Raw genomic sequence first — 11,241 nt, forward strand, 5'->3', positions numbered from 1 at the left:
TATATATATATATATATATATATATATATATATATATATTTATATAAAGTAGTGTTTGCTTAACTCTAATGAAGCCACATCAGATTCCACCTAGATAAGTCAAATCTTCTGGTCGTGACATGTGTCCTGTTTCACAAAACGCATCGCTTCATTTAAGTTTGTCTATATCGTTCCTTTCGTTTGTGTTTTATAAATTTATTGGGCATATTAACTGAAGCCCACTTGTGGGTTTCTTCTCCAAAACTCTGTCTACGAACCCTAGAAAGAATGGCCGTCGTACAACGGTTCCTGATCAGTCTACCGGCAAGGAAGATCCAACTGTTTTTTTGGCTTATGAAGATCCGATTGTTTCATTGGTAACCATTAATTACGATCAAGATGGTTTGGAAGCTAACATCTTTGGCGACTGTGTTCATGCCTCTTCACTATCAAGATCGTATGGAAGTCCATTCGAGTCGCTAGCGTAATAGTGATGAACCTTTTCAACATCTTTGGCGACTGGATTCTTCATTACCTCTTCCGAGTAACATCTTTGGCGATTGGACTTCTTCAACCTGGGTATGTATATCGTAACTATTACGGAAATCGACTGGATTCATGCATCTTTTTTAGTGCTCACATTAATACCAATTCCTACACTTCTCACATGATCTCAGATTCAATGAATCCCCAAATTCATTCCTTTGGGTCTTTGCTATAAATATGTATGTTTTCTTCCCAAATAATCATCATTCCATTCCTATTTATTACTTTCTATCAATATCTTTCTGCGATTACAATATCTAACTCCTCTCAACTACTGGGCGATTTGAAGGCATGTCGTTGTAGGTCCACCGTTGAACTGTGTTTCCTCATATTCTGGGAGGCTAATGTGAAGAAAGCTGGCGGGAGCAAACACGTTATCATCTTCGAATTTCTAGCCATGTTTCTTGCAAACCCTTATGCAAGGAACCATTAATTAACCTCCACCGTTTGAACACATTGCAACACCTTTTCAAGACCAGTTCAGTGTACGCCGTAAGTGGTTTCGACGTTACTCGGAGCAATCTCAGTTTCAAGCTGTCCGACTCTCCTCTGTCAATACGGCTCGGTGATTTAACCGCCTTTTTCCAGATAACAACACCGGTGAATCTCATATCAGTTGTGTTGATACCAACCCGCCGTCAGTGTCCTTAGGTACACGACATTTTTAAATTTGTTCAGATTATTAAACATCAACAAAGTTCTTCCTACCCCTGTCCACCCAACATCTTTTACAGATCCGTATATGTCTTGCAGATACATGTGGAGCTTGCTGTTGCAAATAAGACTGATGAAGCTGTTTTCGTCAGTTTTGATGGAGATATAACAAAACTAACTAATATTGGAGTCGCTGAAAGTGGGCACATTCATGTGAGTCTAAACCTTAGGACCTGTCTTAATGTAGCAGTGGGCTTTATTTACATGTTATGTCTTTGACATTTTTCACTTTGGTTTGGTAGGCCGCAAGTATTGAGAATCCTAAAGACAGCCAGCCCCCTCTGTTGGTTACTAACTTGATGGGCAAGACTAACACTTTCCATCTAAGGCTGACACGTTTCAGTTGTACTTCTAAGCATCAGACCTTCACGATTTAGCGCATTTTCAACGAGCCTAACTGTCCACCAGTCCCAGATTTCTTTGTTGATGTAAGCTTATGTCCACATGGACGTAGATTTTTTTTCTTGTTTTTTTGCTACCTTTGGAGCTAACAACATTTTGTCTCTGAACCCAGGGTGGCACCGGTGGCCCTCTCAATGATATGTCTGGAGCGAGCTCACTTACCACCAAGGTATGTGCCATTCCTACTGTAGATGATAATGAACCAGCTGGTGAAACAATTGCAGGTTGTGCATCGGCCACGGACTTGCTGATCCCGACAAGTTCTAAAGCAACTAGGAAGGCACGCCTTGATTGAGGGTGCGTCTGCACCTAGAATAATGCTTAAGCATAGTTGTTGGCGTGTTCCTTTTATTTACATCATTTGGTGTTAACTGTCTTCAATGGACTATAAATACAATCATGTTTGGAATGTGATGACGATGGCTGCGTTCATTTCTGTAGAAAAAATAAGCTATAAATAAATAGGTAGGTATGTAGGCACACTTTTTTTTTTTTGTCGTCTACCCATCTAAACTAGATCAAGTGGAGAGCAGACGAGCCGATTCTCCGAAGAGCATCTCCATATGTTCGGGTCTGATCTATATGGGAAAAAGCATAGCCTCTCGTTCTTGCTTCTTTTGCTAGCGCGTCTGCCTGGCCATTCCTACTCCGAGGAATATGAGACAGATTCACATCCTCGAAGTTTTCCTATAACCTCTGGAACATCTCAATCTCTGTCGTGAATGCTGGCCAATCCACTGGGTCTATTGTCATGTCCACTAAATCTGAGCAGTCTGTCTCGAACTGTATCGAGGTTATTCCTCTGTCTCGCATACATGAGGCTGCCCAAAGTAAACCTTCCATCTCAACATGCAAAGCCGAGAGGCTCCAGTTACACGCTCGGAATCCGAAGTACTCTGAGCCCATTTCATCCTTAAGACTCCACCCTAAGCCACTAACGCTGCCATTATTGATCTATGATGCATCAATTTGACATGTAGGGATTCGGGGTATCCAAAGGGGCTCTATCTCAACCTCTGTAGTAAGGGGATCATCATGATCCTCATTTGTTTCCTCCTTTGCATAAGCCTTCTTCCAACATTCTGCCTCGAGAGACGCATGTTGGAGAGGAGCCAATGGAGATACGTCTTTACCATTAAAGAGTTTGTCATTCCTCCCCTTCCAAATGTACCAACAGATCCATGAGAAGGTATCGAATTGTGGTCTCAGCGGAGCCACCTCTTTTCTCTTCCAAAGCAGAATGTTCATGTTTTGGTATATTGATGTACTCGGGAAGTAACCCGGAAGGGACGGATAGTCCGATAAAGCCCAACCCTGTAGAGCAGGGGGGCATTCAAAAAGAAGATGATTAATCGACTCCACTGGGCCAGCACATCTAGGACAACTCCTATCGGTGCCCAGGTGTCTATACATGAGCCTTTCGGTCGTCGCCACACAACCCGAGATAACCTGCCACAAAAAATGCTTCATCTTACTTGGGGCCTTTATCTTCCACACATGACTCTGTAGGCTCGTGATACTTGGTTCCAAACCCCCTTCCTGTGAAAGACTCAACTTGGTCGTCCGGAGTAGGTCATAGCCGGTCTTAACTGAATAAACTCCTGATTTTGTGTGATTCCAAACATATCCATACGGAACACGAGAGCGAGAAAGTTTCAGCCCAAGTATCAAATGGATATCATCTGGGTGAAAGAACTCACATAAAAGCTGTATATCCCACTCCTTGGTATCATTCCTAATAAAGGACTGAACAAGAAGTTGGGGTAGTCTGTATACAATGTGGTCGGCGGCTCTAGGTGGTCGAGCCACTGCATCTGGAACCCAATACTCACTCCAAACCCTTGTATCTTGACCTATGCCGATCGTTTTCCGTAAGCCAGATATGAGTAGAGGTGTTGCTGCCATGATACTACGCCATCCATATGATGGTGAGTATGTACGTCTATCTTCCAAAGGAGAAGTGTGATTATAGTACCTTCCTTTTAGCACATGCGCTAATAAGGAGTTCGGGTAATGAATTAGTCTCCACAATTGTTTTGCAAGAAGCGCTATATTGAAATCATGAAGAACGCGAAAACCTAATCCCCCCCGAAATCTTTAGGGGTACATATCTCGTCTCATGCTATCCAATGTAAACCTCTGCTGTTTTGTTTTGAACTCCACCAAAAATTAGACGTTGTGCTCCTTAGTTTATTGGTAATGCCTTGTGGAAGCAAGTAGCACGACATAACAAAAGTCGGGACTGCTTGAGCCACAGACTTGACTTGAACTTCTTTTCCTCCTTTGGAAAGGAGTCTCGATGACCAAGTGTTGACTAACCCATTGAACCGATCTTGTACAAAGGAGAATACTTTCATCTTCGAGCCACCGATTTGTTCTGGTAATCCAAGATACATCCCCATTCCTCCTTCTGAAGAGAAACCTAAGACATGTTTTATATCTTGCTTCCGAGAATACTCCTGTCTTAAACCTCTCTTTGGTAGGATTTTCCCTCTTGGTTGCCCGTTGACTAAGACTTGATATGAGACCGACGTGACACAACACATAATGAGGTCAACCAGTCTTTCATCAAAGCCCATCTTCAGCATCAAAGCTGTTAAGAAACTCCACTCCACTCTATCGTAAGCTTTCCTCATATCTGTTTTAATAGCCATGAAGTCTTCCCTACATCGATGGTTTGTCCGTAGGGCATGGAAGTTTTCTTGTGCTATCAGAATGTTATCAGTAATTTAACGTTTTGCCACAAAGGCATATTGTGTCTCTGAGATCAATCGCGGGATAACTCTCTTAAGTCTCTTGCATATAAGCTTAGATATAATCTTGTAGCTAACATTACAAAGACTAATAGGTCTGAACTCATACATGTCTCGAGGTTTCTTCTTTTTCGGAATGAGACATATATTGGTCTGGTTCAATAATGGGTCAAAACTACCCGTCGCAAAGAAATCTCGGACAAGTCTAATAATGTCTTGCCGCATCTCCCGCCAGAATTTTTGAAATAATTTACTAGTCATGTCGAATAGAGCTCTTCTAATTTCTTGTTCCGACGGTTCCTCTAAAAGTAACCTATTGTCGTTACTGGACACCTTTTCCGACATTAAACGGAGGGAGGAGTCTAGCTCTGTTGGCGAGGAGGTAGAGAAAAGATCTCGAAAGTATTGAACAGCCACGTTCTCCACTTCGATTTCACTCTCTACCAGCTTCCCATGTTTGTCTTTGATACTAACCATCCGATTCTGAGCTCTTCGTTGTTTTGTAGTGGCATGATGAAATTTTGTGTTTCTGTCCCCATCTTTGTGCCACTGATCCCTGTTTTTTTCTTCCCAGAAATAATTTTCTTCTCGAAAAGCCAAAATCAGTTGTCTCCTCAAATCCTCCAGTTCTTATGTTGTGGTGAATTCATCATCTTGTGCCAAGTCTATCTTATCCTTTAACTCCTTAATCAAAATAGAAGAGTTGAAGGATTTTTCTTTTTCCACGAACTAATTTTTTTTCGACATGAGGTAACTTTTTGATGAAAATTCCTCATTGGAATTTCATCAAATTGTCCCCATCCCGAGATTACCGCTTCCTTGAATCCCGGTTTTCCGATCCATCTCTTGTCGAAGCGGAAATTTTTCCGTGTCCCCCTAACACTAGACTGAATCCGTGCTAGGACCGTTCTGTGGTCAGATCCCCTTGCAGAAATTCTACAACGGAATGACTAAATAAAGCATGCCATTCTTCATTTGCCACTTCTCTATCGAGTTTACATTTAACTTTCCCGGATCGTCTTTTTCCCACCCACGAGAATGAGTTTCCTTTGTAAGGGAAGTCAAGCATTCCACAATTTTCTAACATGGTTCGAAAAGGGAGAAAAGAGCTCTCTAAACGACGCCTTCCTCTCCTCTTCTCATGGTTTCCAGTGATCTCATTGAAATCTCCAATCATAAACCAAGCTTTACTACGTGTTGTACTCACGCGTGACAATCGTTCCCAAACCAGGTCTCGATGCCTAACAACAGGGTCACCATACACAAAAGACATGAAAATATCATGTCCTTCAAATCTTGTTTCAATATCAATCATGTGAGCATCCGCATACAAGATAGTAATCGAAGGATCATCCATATAAAAAAGTGCTAGACCACCACTTCGTCCACGAGGCTCAATGGTATAAACTTGATCATAACCATAAGATACTTGCAAACTTTGCAGCACATGTCGATTATTTTTTGTTTCTGATAGAAATAGAAATCTAGGAAGAAAACAATGATATAACTCATCAAGATGTTCTTTCGTTAGATCGGTTCCCACTCCTTGACAATTCCATGCCACCGCATTCATTTTAAAATTATTGGTTTCAAGAGATTTATATGTATACTGGACACATCAACATCGGTTAAAAAACTAATGTGATGAGCCAGAATAAACTATTTGTTGATATGGAAACAAGCCTGTATGCACTTTATCACCGGGATGTAAGACCTGCAAGCTTTGTTGCTGCAACCGTAGCTTTTATCGTAGCTACACGAAAATTCAATCACCACCAGAAATAGAAATCTTGAGCCAAGAGATAGTAATTTTTTTTTTTTTTTTTTAACTACAAATCAGCTTTTGAGAATCCAAAATCTGAGAAAATCAAGTCATCATCTTCTTCCTCTTGCCCTTGGGACTGATTGGTTTGCATTATTATTCTTCTTTAGAATAAGATTCACCATTGTTACTCATTAACGAGAGTTTGGAACTACAAAGAGATCTTTGAAGTTTGATAAACTTTGTTCAGATCGAAGAAAGCAAAACGTTTTAGTCACCCACGACTTATAAACGTTGCTTGTTTTGACAGTAAAATCAAATGATTCCCGAGCAGAACGGCGGAGCTCCGGCGAAGACCACCGTCCTTGTTAAGAGCTCGGACTTAACTTTTCTAGGAAAGCTAATTATCTTTAACTTGAAAATGACCTCGCTAGATCTGGATTGAGAAAATGGAGAGAGTGAAGATGGAGGCGGTGGTTTCCAGCAAGATGGCCACCAGTGAAAAAATGAGGATTTTGGTGTCCAAACTTCACAGATCTCCGCCAAACTCTTCAGCTGCTAAGAGCGAGAGATGATGGGGAAGAATCAGTGAGGCAGAGACTATCCAGATCTGTTGTTTTCAGGCCAAAGAGAGCCGGCACGGAGGAGCCGTACACTCGGTCCGTACTGTCGCCATTTACATCGCCCGCTTCAAAATTCTTTCATTTGTAGGCACACTTATACAGACGAGAAACAGTTTGAAAAACAGAAAAATGCTTTGGTTCAAACGTTAACTAATTCATTGACTAAACCAATTGGTTAAGCAAACCGGTTCATTATAGGTTTGTAGAAAACAGAGAATGCTTCGGCTCAAAAGTTAATTAATTCATTAACTAACCCAATTGGTTAAGCAAATCGGGGTAAGTAAACTTTTGTGTTATATAATCAATTTTTTCTTTTGAAAATTTAATATCTCACCGTTCTAAAATATTTCTAATAGATTATTTTTAATTAATTAAAAACAGTTTTTCATCAAAAATCCTGACAAGTAATAAATTTAATAACCTTATACGTTTATTATTTTCAAATATGAATTTAATTTTTACATAAATATAAATTCACTAACAAACACGTATTCATCATCTTATCTACATGTATACTAAACTATTATAGTATCTAATTTACATAATTTAAAAATGTTTATATAAAAAATATCTAAATATTTAGTAAAAATAATAATTTTATTTTATAATGCAATACGATAAATATAATAATTTAGTTATGTAGTAAAAATATTGTAATGATTATATTTTATAAGTTAGTAATATTAATTTCAAAAAATCTAATAAATTATTTTGATAACATGGTTAACTTTGGTTTCATATATAATATAATACATATAAGGTCTTAAAAAATATGTACAAGTACAAATAGTAATGAATAAGTTATTTTTTGCCATCGTGTAAATTATTAGTTTTAAATGAACATGTATAAAGAAAAAACAAGTTAATTCATGAAACAAACATATAACTAAGAAAGAAGTTAACTTCACTTCTGATTTTAATTATAAGATTTTTGTGACTTATTGGTATAGTTAAACTAAAACTAACACTAAGAAAAAGTAAATCATTTTATTTTAAATATTTTTATTATAATTAGACAAGTATATAATTTTAAAAATAAATAGTTAAAATTGTTGTAAAAGAATTAATCATATTGTTGTTTAGTTAAAGGTAAATTAAACATTTCAAATAAAATTGTACCAATAGTTTACTTAATCGTCTCTTTCATTGTGATGCTCTTTAGATTCATCCAACTTTAGAAAACTACTAAAAAATTATGTGATGACACCATGAAAAAATTACTTATCAATACGGAATAGTATATTTAGTCTTCAAATACAATAACATATACGATAACAATTTATATTGAATATTTACTCTAACTATTTACATATTTCCGAAAAATCATCACGTCCGTAGGGCGGGTTGGCCCTAGTTTATACTCCCTCTATTTCATTATAAGTGTCGTTTTAGGTTTCGGCACACGGATTAAGAAGACAATTAATTTTGTATATTTCCTATAAAAAAATACTATTACCTATACTCCGAACCATATTTCAACCAATAGAAAAATAAATTTTGCATTGAAAATCGAAAACGACACTTATTTTGTAACGAAAAAATTCTCTAAAACGACACTTAATATGAAACGGATGGAGTATATATATATATATATCTTTCTACTAGTATACATTGACCTCGAACTTGGTTATAAACATGTGTAAATTAATTCTCTCCAGATCAGATCTAACCCATCATTAATTATTTCGCGAATTCATTTTTTCCAGTTCTTTTTATTAGTTGAGAATCATTCACATTATATTTAATAAGTCCGCGCTTTGCTCGAAAAGGTTTTTTTTATTTATTATGTTTTCGTTTAACATTCGTTTTAGCTCAAAATGTTTTGTTTTATATTCTGTGTAAATCATTATTTTTGTAGTTGGTCTTCTTAATTGTTAATTATACGTTTCCGTTGAAGTTATTTATTGTAAGATATTCAGCTTCAGTTTCCTTACGGTTACGGTTGACTAAATTTCCTAATTCGATTCTTAAGATAGTTTGGACGGAGTCATGTTATGTTTTCATTTGGTGGTGTATATTTTGTTCAATATGCTTGTTTCATTTTAGGGGAAATTGCATAAAAAAACTCTAAAGGTGGCAACCACATACACTTTAAACTCTAAGAATATTTCACAAGAACTTTAAACTTTTTAAGTGACACTTGTATCAAAACAAACTTTCAATCTAGCTTTTATTTGTACATCAAGTCAAAAAGGTTACCGGTACAGTTCAAAATCGGTGACGTGGCGGTGTTTTTTTTTTCTTTTTTAAAAATTATTTTATTAGCAAAATAAATATAAAAATATAAAAAAAAAATTAAAAAATTAAAAAAATTATAAAAAATCACAACAAATCATAAAAATCACTAAAAATTCACAAAATTCACCAAATTTTTTAAAAAAGTATTTTATTGATAAAATAAATATAAATTACAGTAATAAAATTCTTAAAAAATTCAAAAAAAAATCATAAAAATCACTAAAATTCAAAAAAATTAAAAATTCACAAAAAATTAAAAATTCACCGAAAAAATAAAAATTCACCAAAAAAATATATTTTATTAATAAAATAAATAGAAAAATACAGAAAATATAAAGTTCATGAAAAATTCAAAATAAATAATCATTAACATTTAAAAACTCAAAAATTCACAAAATATAAAAATTATTTTATTTATAAAATAAATATAAAAGTACAGAAAATATAAAAAATCATAAAAAATTCAAAACAAATCATAATAATTCACAAAAATAAAAACAAATTCACAAAAAAAATATATTATTTTCTTGATTTGGTTCACAAGAATCGTTTGAAGGTAATAAAATTTTCTAATTTCAATTAGAGTAATCATAATCGAGAGACTGACTGCTATTTTAGATTTTTTTATCTGTTATGTTATGTGTGTGTGTTGGTCGGATTTGAGAAAGTTCAAGATTGTTAAAAAGGAAGAATGGATACTAATGATAGCTTGAGGGTGGCCGGTTTATATTTTATGTATTTTATACTGGCTTTATTAATAAAATAAGATAAATATTTGTTGTGAATATTTTATGTGTAAGCGGTTTTAGTCGAGTGGTTTGACTGAGAGTTTATTAATTTTCACCAAAATATTTATTTTCGAGTCCCAGAAAAAGTAATTTATACAGATCCATCGAAAAATGCTTCAAAAGAGATTTTCAAACATTTTATTTGGTAAAAATGTAAAGATCATCATTACCAAAGTTTTATATTTGTGATAGAATACAAAGGAAACTGAGAAGCAGAGGAATTTAAAAGACAATTAAACAGAAAGCTCAACCTAGTCTAGATAGGGACATGCTCAATAAACACAACCGCTAACCGGAGGACTCGACTCTTAAGCACGACTCACTTGCCGCAAACGGAGATACCACAGTGATACGAGAAACAAGCCCGGTAGAAATTGGCGTACTCGGTGCGTTGCTCTTTATGATTTGGTACCACCAAAAACAGCTCATAGACGACCTAGTAAGCCAGCACCCAAATACAGACAGACAGCCACACCCGAGGTCTAGCACACCCGAGGCCTAGCACACCCACTTCAAAAACGGCCAAAATGCTTATTACTTTAATTTATTAACTAGTTGATGTCTTGCACAATGTGCGGATTAATATATCTATATACCTAACTTTTTTAATTCTAATGTTTCTTTTTATAAAAATATAATAATTAAATTAGATACAAATTTCAAATTATTATAAATTATAAAACTTCTATATTCATATTGGTAATCAATGTATTAAATTATGTTCTTTTGTTTCATAGTTTTATTTTTATTTATGTGATGTAGATTTTGAATCAAAATCTTTTCTAATAGTAATAATTAAATTAGGAAATTTGTATTTGAAATTAAACACACATCGTATTTCGACTGAAAAGAAATCATGTGGCAGTGAAAGGATTATAAAAATCACAAATATAAAACATTAACAAAATAACGATAGTCTAGGATGTTCAGTCCAGTAAAACCGAACCATTTAAAACCGAACCAAACCGAAATAGAGAAAATAATCTGGATTTGGTAGTACAAAATAAACCAAATGACTGTTATTTAAAAAAAACCACAGTATATGAATATGGTTATGTATATTAAGCGATCAAATCGAATAAACCAAAAAATCCGATTTATTCAGATAAATTAGTATACTCATATAGATATTTTATAATAATATGTACTTGATCAATATTTCAAATAAAAATCAGAGAAACTGGCTATGATTTTAGTCAATAAAATATAAACTAAATATAAGATAAAATTAATGACGATATTATCGGTAGATATGGTTATTATCAATTTATTAAATAAACGTCATAAATATCATGATAATTATATATTAAAAACTGTTTTTTTTAAAATAATAGTATATATATATATATATATATCAATAGAATAGTTTTATGTTTATTAATTATCTTAGATATCATGATAAATAAATAAATAAATATATATGTATATATATATAT

This window comes from Brassica oleracea, chromosome C8 (assembly GCF_000695525.1).
Source record: "Brassica oleracea var. oleracea cultivar TO1000 chromosome C8, BOL, whole genome shotgun sequence".
Taxonomy (NCBI): Eukaryota; Viridiplantae; Streptophyta; class Magnoliopsida; order Brassicales; family Brassicaceae; genus Brassica; species Brassica oleracea.